We start from the raw sequence: 14,826 nt of genomic DNA on the forward strand, positions 1-14,826 counted from the left end.
ATGTGGTCTGCGCCTGTAACTGCAGCTTCTTCTTGGGCCACACACCACCCCCAAGTCTTGACAAAAAAAGTCCTGCTAGCTTTGCTCTCATCCACCCTCCTTCCCACTAGACATTTCTACCTGCTATTCCTTCTGGCTGCAATGGGAACGTCTCAATACCACCCCCATTTGTTTTGTTTTATTATGGCAAAATAGAAACAACTAATATGTACCATTTTAACCATTTTAAGTATACAGTTGTGTGGCATTAAATACACTCATGTTGTCATGCAAAAAATGCAAAACATGTCACTAGTTTGCATGTCACTCTTATATAGGGACTATGCTAATCTTCTCTATATTGCTCCAGTTTTAGTCTGTGCCACTGAAGTGAGTACTCATCCTCTTTTCACTATAAAGTCTAACTCATCCTGCAGATCTTAGCTTCAAGTCACTTATTCAGGGAAGCCTTCCAAAACCAGGCCCGTCTCCTGTCAGACAACCCTTGACTGCACAGTACCCAGCATGAGCGACATAAGCTCTGTGAGGGCAGCACTCAAGGCCAGAGGTGGTAGGCACACAGTAGCTCAGTGCATCCTAGTTGAATGAATGAATGAATGAATGCAATTTTAGCCATAGTAAAGACCACCTTGGCACTTTTGTGGAAAGCCATGTAGTTCTACATTGTCTTGACCTCCATTCCAGTGTAAGATTTTGGCTTCATCCTTGGAAAACTAAAACCAATAGTGGGAGAGGTTTTTTTTTACCTTTTCTCAAACAGAAAAAATGCATTTCAGACTTTACCTTTCATAAAAGAAGAAAACAGGTAGTAATTTTTAAATCATGTGTTTTAATTTAATTCTATTTATCAGGGTTTCAAAACTACTGAATCTAGACTCAGAGCTCTGCAGCAGTTTGTAAGTTCTAAAAACTAATGCAAAGTAGAGCTTATTTTGCTTAAGCCTATAAGAAAGTAAGCCTATCCTGCCCAACAACATCTGCATAGAAGTCTCCATCATCCATCAGGGCTACTAGTGGGGTCTAGAGGTGGCTTTCCTCAGAACATGGGACTGTCTGCACCCACCATGGAAAGCTTGTCATGCTCACCTCCAAGAAACTTTGCTATGGGCCAGAAATAGCAGATCTAGGCTTTCATGGAACCAAGGACTCCAACTCTGAGTTACAGCTAGAACAGCTGACACTCACATTAACCTTCACACTTTATGTGTTATTCATAACACCAGGAGCTAGGGATCAACATCATCATCAACACAGTACCCTAATTTTACAGATGAGGGGAAAACATTCAGAGGTCAAGCAGCTGGTCCAAGATTTCTCAGCTGGAGCTGGACCAGATTTGGGACCTAGTTTTGATGCCAAAACCCTTGCTTACTCTTTTCATTTCATTTTGCTCCATATGACATTAACTGCTGCATTTCTAGAGGCAACTTCTATTATAATGGTGCCCTTGAAGTGGCATAAATATTCTCTGGCCACTCCATACATGGTCAAAGCCATAGAAAGTAGGAAGAAATGTATCCTATGATTATAAGGTCCTTTTTTTTCCCCAAGATTTATCCATCCACTTCAGCAAGAGAGAGAGAAAGAGAGCATGAGGGGGGAGGGGCTGCAAATGTCAAGAAAACTTCCATTGAGCTGGGAGCCCAACTCAGGATTCAATCCCACAACCCATGAGATCACAACCTGAGCAGAAAGCAAGAGTTGAACACAACTGACTGAGACCCATATGTCCCTATAAGGCCCTTTAATATGACTGAACACTTAGCACTGGTAGCACTCTATGGTTATTCAGTGTGTTGACTCATGGGCTGAGAGGAGGTATCACATGATGATCAAGACAGTCTGGTAACACACAAAACCCTAAAAAACCCTGGGCCTATGGGCTGTCCCCCAGGCTCTGCCTCTGCTGTAGAGAATGTCCTCATGTAGACACGGGCTAGAAGCTGATTACTGCCTGGATATCTGGAGTTACAAAGTAATTTCACTTATCTTGGGGGAAAAAGCTAGAATGCTCTCTGCCTCTAAGCACAGCATCTAGTAGGCAGGTCCCCCAGGTTTCCTCTAATCCTGTCTGTCTCCACCCTCTTCATGGAGAACTTGGTGAAGAGCACACTAATCTCTTGGATCAAAGCAAGAACGAAATGCATAACACTCCCACTGTAAGATCAGAGTGTGCTTAGATAACCCCATGGGCTCTTGGCTGAAGTGATGAGAGAGAGAGGCGCCTGTCCTGAGGTTACAGACTGAAACCTTCTGACACCTGTTCCTTGCTACCACCATCCCTGTCCAGCCTTGGCTGCACTGAGCCAAAGGTTCCAGTGACCAAAAATGTCCCTAAGACTGGCATCTCCTATCTCCCCATTAAATTTTCCTTTTTTTGTATTTACAAATCTGCCTTTCATCACCTCTGCTGAGTGTTCTCAGCACTACTCCCTGTGACCCTCATCTCCTTTTCTCTTGACCACAGCTCATTTATTTCATGTTGACTGTCAAAACTTCAACTGGAGCAGAATATAGGTGATTTAGTTTTATTAACATAGCAATATGTACTTACATTCCCCAAAGTTTATTATTTACCTTCATCTTATGTTTTCCAAAACTTCTTTAACAAAGAAATCTCTCCAGGGTTCCTTCATCTTACTTCAGTGATATCACCTGCCACTTAATTCTGAAAGCACTTCAAACTGTTGGGGTGGTAGGGGGTAGAGGGAGCTGTTTTATATTATTTTCATGATTTTTTAAATTACTGTCATTATCATTATTATCATTAAGCATTAATTCCCACTGTGATGCTTACTTATAAAATTCTCTCCTGACTTAAAAAAAAAATCTGCTTTTGTATTTCTTGAAATTAATGGTTTTATGGTTGAATCTTAACTTTGTCAGCTTAAGAATAATTTCCACTGAACTGTGTATTCCATACCTGCTCATTTCCCCACTAAGGTGTGTGTTTTCATACAAGGACACACTGTGTGTGTAAAAGGCATCAAGAACATGCCTGTGGTCAAGATGTCCAACACCCTGCTTGTTCAGGTATTTATTCTTGTTCTTTAACTTTTCCTTGCTTTCCAGAGAAAACTGATGCTCTAAGAAAACCACAGGTAGTTGTAGGGAAATACTAATGATCTTTTGAAGGGAAACTCTTACATATCCATTATCAAGTGCTTATTTGGTTCTAGCACTTATAGTTTAAATCACTTAAAATTATGCATCATATGAATTTTGAAGGGCCCATTTAACAAACCTGTTGAAATTATGGACTGAATGGAAAAGCTGCAGAAAAGACATTGAAGACTGGCACACGGAGCTGGAAACATCTGTGCTACTTTTTTTCCACTAATACTGAAAGGGCTAATCCAAAGAAGTCCTGAGGCTGCAAAGTATGGCATTTTGTTGAGAATTAGATTTCTCAGTTTACTGAAAGCAAAACAGATTGCTACACACTGCTATGTGTGATCACTCAGCGTGTGTAGGAGGATTTGTGTCTTGTAACAAAACAACAACTTGTAAATAGTTCTGAAAGCTGAGAGTTGGGGGCCCATAAGCACAGGAAGCTGGCTAGGGATGCAGCTATGGTAATGGGAACAGCGTCCTAGCCAGATGTGTATCACTGGGTAAGTACCAACCTGACTTCTTGGTGCTTCAAAATAGATTGCTTAGGAAATGTTGAAAAAGAAAAAACAAAACTGGGGGCATCACATTGTCTGATTTCAAGCTTTACTACAAAGCTATGATCACCAAGACAGCATAGTACTGGCACAAAGACAGACACATAGACCAGTGGAACAGAGTAGAGAGACCAGATATGGACCCTCAACTTTATGGTCAGTGAATTTTTGACAAAGCAGGAAAAAAATATACAGTGGAAAAAAGACAATCTCATCAATAAATGGTGCTGGGAAAATTGGACAGGTATGTGTAGAAGAATGAAACTCGACCATTCTCTTACACTATACACAAAGATAACCTCAAAATGGATAAAAGACCTCAACGTGAGACAGGAATCCATCAGAATCCTAGAGGAGTACATAGGCAGTAACCTCTTCAACATCGGCCACAGCAACTTCTTTCAAGATATGCCTCCAAAGGCAAAGGAAACAATAGCAAAAATAAACTTTTGGGACTTTATCAAGATCAAAAGCTTCTGCACAACAAAGGAAACAGTCAAAAAAAACCAAGGAGGCAACCCATGGAATGGGAGAAGATATTCACAAATGACAATACAGACAAAGGGCTGATATCCAGGATCTATTTAGAACTCCTCAAACTCAACACATACAAAATAGATAATCATGTCAAAAAATGGGCACAAGACATGAATAGACACTTCTCCAATGAAGACATACAAATGGCTAACAGACACATGAAACAATGTTCATCATCACTAGCACCAGGGTGATTCAAATCAAAACCACACTGAGATAACACCTTACACAAGTTAGAATGGCCAAAATTAACAAGACAGTAAACAAAGTGTGTTGGAGAGGATGTGGAGAAAGGGGAACCCTCTTACACTCCCGGTGGGAATGCAAGTTGGTGTAGCCATTATGGAAAACAGTGTGGAGATTCCTTAACAAATTCAAAATAGAGCTTCCCTATGACCCTACAATTGCACTGCTGGGTATTTACCCCAAAGATACAGATGTAGTGAAAACAAGGGCCATCTGTATCCCAATGTTCATAGCAGCAGTGGCCACAGTCACCAAACTGTGGAAAGAACCAAGATGCCCTCCAATGGACAAATGGATAAGGAAGAGGTAGTCCATATATACTATGGAGTATTATGCCTCCATCAGAAAGGATGAATACCCAACTTTTATATCAACATGGATGGGACTGGAGGAGATCATGCTGAGTAAAATAAGTCAAACAGAGAGAGTCAATTATCATATGGTTTCACTTACTTGTGGAGCATAAGGAATAACATGGAGTACACTGGGAGATGGAGAGGAGAAGTGAGTTGGGGGAAACTGGAAGGGGAGATGAACCATGAGAAACTGTGGACTCTGAGGAACTAACTGAAGGTTTTGGAGGGGAGGAGAGTGGGAGTTTGGGTGAGCCTGGTGGTGGGTATTGTGGAGGGCACGTATTGCATGAAGCACTGGGTGTGGTGCATAAAATGAATTCTGGAACACTGAAAAGAAATTTTAAAAAATAACAAAATTTTTTAAAAAGTATAAATAAGAAGTTGATTTATAGGGCCTTGAAATCCTGTTTATAAAAACAAACTTAGCATAATGAGATCAACATGCAATTGCTTAAGACTAAGAACTGTTCCTGGAGAGGGGGCAGTTTCCTTCCACTAATTTCTCACCCTGTCACTTTGACAAGAGCTGTCCTCAATATTTATGCCATGGTTTGCTACCAGGGAAGAATTCCCTGAAAGTAACTTTAGTATGATTCTCTCATTCTTGCTCTAGTTTGTTCTGTTACCCACCATGGGTATAAAAAACCTATTCTGAATATGTAGAGAATTTGTATTCATTTGGAGTCCAAAAGTGGGAAGAAGCAACTAGAATTTTTTTTATTTAAATTTTGTTAGTTAGGGCCCCTAACTAGTTAGTTAGGGTGGCTCTGGTGTTTCAGTGTCTGCCCTCTGCTCAGATCCTAGGCTCCTGGGATTGAGCCCTGCATTGGGCTTTCTGCTTGGTATACAGGGAGAGGGAGGCTTGGTATACAGAGGGAGGCTGCTTCTCCCTCTCCTTCTGCCTGCCATTCTCTCTAATTGTGCACAATCTCTCTCTCCCTCTCTCTTGATGTCAAATAATAATAAATAAGTAAATAAATAAATAAATTCTTTTTAAAAATAAAAAATAAATTTTGTTAGTTAACATACAGTGCAATATTGGACTCTGGAGTGGATTGCAGTGATTCATCACTTAAATACAATACCCATTGCTCATTACAATTGCCCTCCTTAACACCCATCATCTATCTAGCCCATCCCCCATCCACCTCCTTCCATCAACCTTCAGTTTGTTCTCTATCATTAAGAGTCACTTATGGTCTTGTTTCTCCTTTTCTTCCTTTTCCCTCTTTCCATATGTTAATCTGTTTTCTTTCTTAAATTCCACATTGTGTGAGATCATATGGTATTTGTCTTTACCTGAATGACTTATTTCAGTTAGCATAATACATTCTAGTTCCATCCACATCATTGCAAATGGCAAGATTTCATTCTTTTTGATGGCTGAGTAATATTTGTGTGTGTGTGTGTGCACGTGTACTACATCTTCTTTATCCGGTCATCAGTCAATGGACATTTGGGGTCTCTCCATAGTTTGGTTATTGTTGGTAATGCTGCTACAAACATCAAGGTGCATGTATGCCTTGGAGTCAGTATTTTTATATCCCCTGGGTAAATACTCAGTCGTGCAAATGCTGAATCATAGAGTAGTTCTATTTTTACCTTTTTAAAGAACCTCCATACTGTTTTCCAGAGTGGCAGCACCAGTTTGCATTCCCACCAACAGTGCAACAGGGTTCCCCTTTCTCTACATCTTTGCCAACACCTATTTGTTTCTCGTGTTGTTAATTTTAGCCATTCTGACAGCTGTGAGGTAGAATCTCATCATGACTTTGATTTGTATTTCCCTGATGATGAGTGACGTTGAGAATATTTTTATGTGTCTGCTAGCCATCTGAATGTCTTCCTTGGAAAAGCGTCTATACAGAGACAACTAGAAATTTAATTACATGGCATTACTTGCACATTTTACTATCAGATCTAGATATGTTCTAATTTAAATAATGCCTTATACACAGCACTCAACACTGGTTTTCCAGATAAGGACAAAAGATATAAAGAACATTTCAGTCATTTATAGTTGTGAACTATACCACTCAAATATAACCAGTAACTCTGAAGACAGATATTATCTATTGTTGTATAGCAAATTGTCCCAAAACTTATTGGGTAATAAACCAATAAACATTATTAAATAATGTTTATTTAATTGTTTTAATTATTTTATTGTTTATAATAAAACAATGAACATTAATATCTCTTGCAGATTACTGAAGTTGTCCTGGCTCCAGGTCTCTCACAAGGCTGTAGTCAAAATGCAGGTCAAGACTGCAGGGATCTGATGGCTTGATAGGCTGGAGTCATCATGTCTAGTCCACATTGTAGCAGTGAGGAATTAAACTCTACATATTAAAGGGAGGAGTGTCAAATAGTTTGCAGGCATGTCTTAAAAGTATACGTGGTTATAGATAAATGTAAATTACTTTTCAATACTTATAGTTTATTTTAAGGTACAATTTATATGAAGTAAAATTCATAAATCTTACGTGTACAGTTGAGTGACTTTTTACTTGAGTATCTACCTCTGTAACAACCACCTAGATCAAAATATATAATAATTTCATCTCCATCATGTGAATTTCTTTGAATTTTTTATGTCCAGAATCACCACCCTTCAATAAAGACACTTTTGATTCTTCCTTTTTGATTTATAATTTTCATTTCTTTTCTTGACTTTATGTACTACCAGGACCTCCAGTACAAGATTGAATAGAATGTGATGTGAGTGGACATCCTTGTCTTTTTCTTGACTTAGCAGGAATACATTTGATATTTCACCATGTTTATCTCTAGGTAGTTTTATATATAACTTTCATCAGATTGAGGGATTTCTACTCCTAATTTGATCAAGATTTGACATATAATCGTAAATGGAGTCACAAATTGTGATTTTACTACTGCCCATAGCTTTAAACATTAGTCAGGGTATATCTTTTATCTAATTTAGAGAAAAATTATGCCAGATCTACACATGAAAAAAACATTGTGCAGACAGTCTTCAATTTCCACATATATTGATCTCTAAATGTGCATTTGTCAGTTCTTTGGAAATTACAAGACTTTTTCATATGGAAGCTTAATTATGCTTGGTGCTTAATTATAGAGGTCAACTACAAAAGTGTACTGAATCTACCTTAAGTGCAAGCTACAGTCTGTTACTGTTGGGGGTGGTCTTAAGGTTTTGAAGAGAAATGGGAGGGAAAACAGACGAAACCCTCCACCACCAGCAGCAGCATGGGGGAGAGCAATGCTCACCACCACAGTCTCCCAGAACTGCCCCAAAGCCAGATGTGGCTGACATTTGTGAATCAGCATCATGTGAATCAGGGTTCTTTGAACCCTGCCACATGTGGTAAAGAATTTTTAAGTGTCTCAACACACAATTTACATACTTCTAAAAGCAATAAATTTTAGTACTGGCACAAAAACAGGCACATAGACCAGTGGAACAGAGTAGAGAGCCCCCTCAACTTTATGGTCAAATAATCTTCAACAAAGCAGGAAAAATATATACAGTGGAAAAAAGACAGTCTCATCAATAAATGGTGATGGGAAAATTGGACAGGTATCTGTAGAAGAGTGAAACTTGACCATTCTCTTACACCATACAGAAAGATAAAGTCAAAATGGATTAAAAACCTCAACGTGAGACAGGAATCCATCAGAATCCTAGAGGAGAACATAGGCAGTAACCTCTTCAACATCGGCCACAGCAACTTCTTTCAAGATATGCCTCCAAAGGCAAAGGAAACAATAGCAAAAATAAACTTTTGGGACTTCAACAAGATCAAAAGCTTCTGCACAACAAAGGAAACAGTCAAAAAAACCAGGAGGCAACCCATGGAATGGGAGAAGATATTCGCAAATGACAATACAGACAAAGGGTTGATATCCAGGATCTATTTAGAACTCCTCAAACTCAACACATACAAAACAGATGATCATGTCAAAAAATGGGCACAAGACATGAACAGACACTTCTCCAATGAAGACATACAAATGGCTAACAGACACATGAAACAATGTTCATCATCACTAGCCATCAGGGTGATTAAAATCAAAACCACACTGAGATAACACTTTACACAAGTTAGAATGGCCAAAATTAACAAGACAGTAAACAAAAGTGTGTTGGAGAGGATGTGGAGAAAGGGGAACCCTCTTACACTGCTGGTGGGAATGCAAGTTGGTGTAGCCATTATGGAAAACAGTGTGGAGATTCCTTAACAAATTCAAAATAGAGCTTCCCTATGACCCTGCAATTGCACTGCTGGGTATTTACCCCCAAAGATACAGATGTAGTGAAAACAAGGGCCATCTGTATCCCAATGTTCATAGCAACAGTGGCCACAGTCACCAAACTGTGGAAAGAACCAAGATGCCCTCCAATGGACGAATGGATAAGGAAGATGTAGTCCATCTATACCATGAGTATTATTATGCCTCCATCAGAAAGGATGAATACCCAACATTTGTATCAACATGGACAGGACTGGAAGAAATTATGTTTTGTGAAATAACTCAAGCAGAGAGAGTCAATTATCATATGGTTTTACTTACTTGTGGAGCATAAGGAATAACATGGAGGACACTGGGAGATGGAGAGGAGAAGTGAGTTGGTGGAAATCAGAGGGGAGACAAACCATGAGAGACTGGACTCTGAGAAACAAACTGAGGGTTTTGGAGGGGAGTGGGGGAGGTTGGGTGAGCTTGATGGTGGATATTATGGAGGGCACATGTTGCATGGAGCACTGGGTTGTGCATAAACAATGAATGGAAAGAAATAAAATGAAAAAAAAATAAAAGCAATAAATTTTAAAATGAGACCATTTGAATAGCGCTGACAAAATGTTCTCAAATTTATTGTCATATTTACTCTTCAGAGAAGTCCTGCGAGGTCAACATCAACATTATAGAGAGGCCACTGATGCTTAGAAACATTCAGTGACTTGCCCAAGATCTCCCGGCTTGTAAGGACTGCACCCAGGACCTGATCCAAGACTCAGGACATGCAATCTTTTTGCTGCATTGTTTTGGTAACTGATTTCCTGGCAACTTTTAATATTTTTTAATTGCTGCAGTGGGAGTATTCATCCTTAAGGTAACTTTAATGTTACCTTTTTTAGCAGAAATTGAAGGAAGTGTTTTAGATTCCCAACTCTTGATCATGGCGCACTTAGCCATTTGGTTGAACAAATTAAATGAATCCTTTCTTCCTCCTTCATCACATTTTAAGAATCCTGCTTCAGACACCCAGGTATGAGAGTGTAAAAAACTGATAAGAGAATAATTCTATAATTTGGCAATTACTCTAAGTACAACCCAAATATAATGAATGAAAATCATTCAGTGTTATAATTTCATTCATGTCATCATATCTGTTTCCCTCTTTTTTTCTTTTAAGATTTTATTTATTTATTTGACAGACAGAGATCACAACTAGGCAAGAAGCAGGCAGAGAGAGAGGAGGAAGCAGGCTCCCTGCTGAGCAGAGAGCCTGATGTGGGGCTCGATCACAGGACCCTGGGATCATGACCTGAGCTGAAGGCAGAGGCTTTAACCCACCGAGCCACCCAGGCACCCTCTGTTTCCCTATCTTGGGCACTGTTAGAGCCGTGACTAATTCTTCAGATAACAAGTCTCAGTTTGCTAATGCTTCCTAATGCAGATGTTGTCATCATCTTTGTTTTTCAAATTAAAAATGAAAACCACACAGAGAAAACACACAAGGACACTGTAGCACATTTTAGATGTCAGACTGATTTTCGTAGTAAGTGGTAGTCTACAGTGCTGTTTGAGGGCCTCCTTTTGATACCAGATAAGCAAGCAGTGGTGAGAAAGGTGAGGATGTCTCAAGTGTCCATTTAGAGTGAAAGTCTTATTTACCAAGGATGCTCACCTGAGGAGACAGAAGAGAATGGCATCAGGGTGCAGAGGGACCTGGTGTGCTATCACTGGGTGAACCTGAGGTTTCTGAGGTGACTGCAGATCTACTGGTCAGAGGGCACGTGGCGGGGCTGGATGTATGTCAGGGAGGCTGTGGGGTACAGACCCAGCACGGATAGCAAAGGGTGCTCTCAGTGTTTCATAATAAGTGGTGGCCTCTGAGGAAGACAGACTCACATTTTCTCAAGGTTTTCTATCTGTATCAGATGCACTCCGTGTCAAATATGAAAGGGCATCTTTCCAAAGCCCATTAATACTAGTTTTGTTTGTTCTGTAAACAAGGACTAAAGACTCCAAAGTCATTTTGGATTTGGATTCTGAATGTTTGAGTAGAGATGATTCCTCTGTTTTTATTACTATCATTCTTAAATCATTGATTGGGTCATCCCATGAATCATGAGAGTTCATAGCAAAGATTGAGTTTTCCAAAAGTTGAAGCGAGATTTGCATCTGGCTTTCACCTCCTTAATTTTCTGGGAAGAAGATCTAAACAGTTGGTAGGTAGGTTTTAGAAGGCCATTTCAGGGCTCTAGATAGCCTGAAATCTCTCTCTCTCTCTCTCTCTCTTTTTTTTTTTTTTTTTTTCATTTCAATTCCTCCAAGCATTTATATTGAGGTGTCCCTGCCATGGCTTTTATGATTATCTATCTAGGTTTCAGAGAGCTTCCCTGTCCAAAATGCAGTCAGGCATAAATCACTTCACACAAGCAGAAGGGTGACAAGTACCCCAACTCCCTACCCCAGGAGGATCAGAGAATGAACCCTAAGGAGGATTTGGTCCTTACTGGGCATTCATCACAGAAGAGTCTGTCCTTTTGTCATTCCCTGACTGGTAATTTCTTGAGTTATTTACTTTATTTTTTATTTTTAAAGATTTTATTTATTTATTCAATGACAGAGATCACAAGTAGTCAGAGAGGCAGGCAGAGAGGAGGAATCAGGCTCCCTGCTGAGCAGAGAGCCCAATACAGGGCTTGATCCCAAGACCCTGGGATCATGACCTGAGCTGAAGGCAGAGGCTTTAACCCATTGAGCCACCCAAGTGCCCCAATTACTTTCTTTTTTAAACAAGATCTCTATAACATGTCAGAAGAAATGAATTTCAGACTCTTCCACCAGACATTTTTTCAAGTGCTTTCCAATAAAATTTTCATCGTTTATCAAACTTTCATCTATTTTCAGTTTGTAGACTTCTCCAAACTCCAGTTTACATTTTTGCAATGCTCTATTTTTGTCCTTTGAGATAATGCTTTCAGAGCTTTGTCATTCTGCTCTGAGGGCTTACTCATATCAAAAGAATTAATGTCATTACTCATATCAAAAGAATTAATGTCGGGCACCTGGGTGGCTCAGTGGGTTAAGCTGCTGCCTTCGGCTCAGGTCATGATCTCAGGGTCCTGGGATCGAGCCCCACATTGGGCTCTCTGCTCCACAGGGAGCCTGCTTCCCCTTCTCTCTCTGCCTGCCTCTCTGCCTGCTTGTGATCTCTCTCTGTCAAATAAATAAATAAAATCTTTTTTTTTTTTAAAGAATTAATGTCAAGGGAGGCAAGGTTCTGGTTGTTTAATTTGGAAAGGCTCGTTGTTTTTCATGCTTGAGGTCCTGCTTGAGACAGGTTTATCAAGTTCCTACATGTGATTTCTTATGCCTCTTCTACCTGAGTACAAAAGTAGGTGTCAGGGGCACCTGGGTGGCTCAGTGGGTTAAGCCTCTGCCTTCGGCTCAGGTCATGATCTCCGGGGTCCTGGGATCGAGCCCCACATCGGACTCTCTGCTCAGCGGGGAGCCTGCTTCCTCCTCTCTCTTTCTCTGCCTGCCTCTCTACATACTTGTCATCTCTGTCTGTCAAATAAATAAATAAAATGTTAAAAAAAAACAAAAGTAGGTGTCAGTAATCATTTTATCAAATACACTGACTCAGTACTTTAATAAAGACTAATATAGGTATGTTAAGACCTAAATATTTTCCTACTCTATTACTTTGCTGTTTAATTTATAGTTAAGGAGCAGAATGAAAAAGAGTAATATAGGGTCACATAGTAAAGAAAGTGGTTAAACTCTGGCATGGGAAACCTCTCAGTAAACATTTTAAAAGGGCATAGAGTAAGACTAAATGATGCAGAGCAAAAAACCACAGGCTTTGATTTTTTCCATTGCTTCTTATCTCTTTCCGTTATTTACTGTTTGGACCTCCTTAGTGAAGGGGTTTTGTTCTGTACCTAATTCTCATTCATCCATAATTTCACAATAGTTAAGTCAGAAATATTTTTATATTAACATACGATGTATTATTTGCTTCAGGGGTACAGGTCTGTGAATCATCAGTCTTACACAATTCGCAGCACTCACCATAACACACACCCTCAGAAATGTCTTTTTTTTTAAAGATTTTATTTATTTATTTGACAGACAGAGATCACAAGTAGTCAGAGAGGCAGGCAGAGAGGGAGGAAGGGAAGCAGGCTCCCCGCTGAGCAGAGAACCTGATGCGGGGTTTGATCCCAGGACCCTGGGATCATGACCTGAGCCGAAGGCAGAGGATTTAACCCACTGAGCAACCCAGGTGCCCCCACCCTCAGAAATGTCTTAAGTGAGAAAAGCTCATGTCTATTTAGATTTCTAATCATTCCACAGAATTTGAGCTTCATATAATTTGAGAGTCTCCTATTACCTACTACTCTGAGTGTTCTTTAATCACTAATAATGGCTCACTAAATGTCAAATTTTCATCTAGTGATTTATGTTCTTGTTTCACAGATTTTCTTAATCACCTTTACATAAATCCAAGAAATATCAAATTGAAGTATTGGATGTTTTGGAAGATTTACCATTAGTTTACAATCTCTTCTGATAAAACCTGAAGTGCTCAATCAATTGAAGCTGTATGTTTGTCACAGGACCCTGCCTTAGAAGAGACCATGTTTCCATGCCAATAGATGCAAAAGAATCCACCTACTTCCTAGGAATGAGTGTTCAGCAGCAAGAAAATGTGTTACTCTCTTAGCCTTTCCCATAGCTTCAAATATACTAGTTACAAATAATAACACGTTATCTTTTCCGCTTTATTTTTTTATTGAAGTATAATTGACATACATCATATTAGTTTAGGTTGTACAACAAAATTATCACCTGTCACAATACAAAGTTATAAAAAAAATTTTTCTATGATCAGAACTTTTAAGATTTACTTTCTTAGCACCTTTAAAATTTGCAATACAATAATATTGACTATAGTCATCATGGTATACATTACCTCTCCATAACTTAATTATTTCATAGCTGGAAGTTTGTACCTCTTGATCTCCTTCACCCATTTCATCCATTCTCCCAACTCCCTTCCCTCTAGCAATCTGGTTTCTTTTGTATCTATGAGTTTGGTTTCATTTTGTTTTGTGTGTTCATTAGTTCTAGTTTTTATGTTCCACATATAGGTAAATCATATGGTATTTGTCTTTCTCTGTCTGAGTTATTTCACTTAGCATAATGCTCTCAAAGTCAATCCATATTGCAAATGACAAGATTTTATTCTTTTTTATGGCTGAGTAGTATTCCATTTTATACGTGTGTGTGTGTGTGTGTGTGTGTGTGTGTGTGTGTATATATATCACATCGTCTTTATCCATTCATCCATTGGTGAACATTTAGGTTGTTTTCATATCTTGGCTATTTTAAATAATGCTGCAAGAAACATAGGGACACATACACTTATTCAAATTACTATTTTTATTTGCTTCAGATAAATACTCAGAAGTGAATTTGCTGGATTGTATAGTAATTTTTTTTTAATTTTTGAGGGACCTCCATATTGTCTTTCATAGTAGTTGTACCAATTTACATTCCTACCAACAGTGCACAAGAGTTTCCTTTACTCCACATCCTCACCAACACTTGTCATTTCTTGTACTTTTGATAATACCCATTCTGATAGGTGTGATGTGATATCTTATTGTGTTTTTTATTTGCATTTCCCTTTTGATAGGGGATGTTGTGCACATTTTCATATACCTTTTGGCTGTTTATGTATCTTTAGAAAATCTCTACTCATGTACTTCACATCCATTTTTGAATTGGAT

At 39.0% G+C, this 14,826-nt stretch overlaps 1 non-coding gene across 1 annotated transcript; it reads right to left on the reverse strand.

Moving 5' to 3' along the window:
• Positions 1-272: 272 nt before the first annotated feature.
• Positions 273-374, reverse strand: LOC123953664. The gene has a single exon (XR_006820926.1). It is a non-coding gene; the product is annotated as a U6 spliceosomal RNA (small nuclear RNA).
• Positions 375-14,826: the final 14,452 nt, after the last annotated feature.

This window comes from Meles meles, chromosome 11, assembly GCF_922984935.1.
Source record: "Meles meles chromosome 11, mMelMel3.1 paternal haplotype, whole genome shotgun sequence".
Lineage (NCBI taxonomy): Eukaryota > Metazoa > Chordata > Mammalia > Carnivora > Mustelidae > Meles > Meles meles.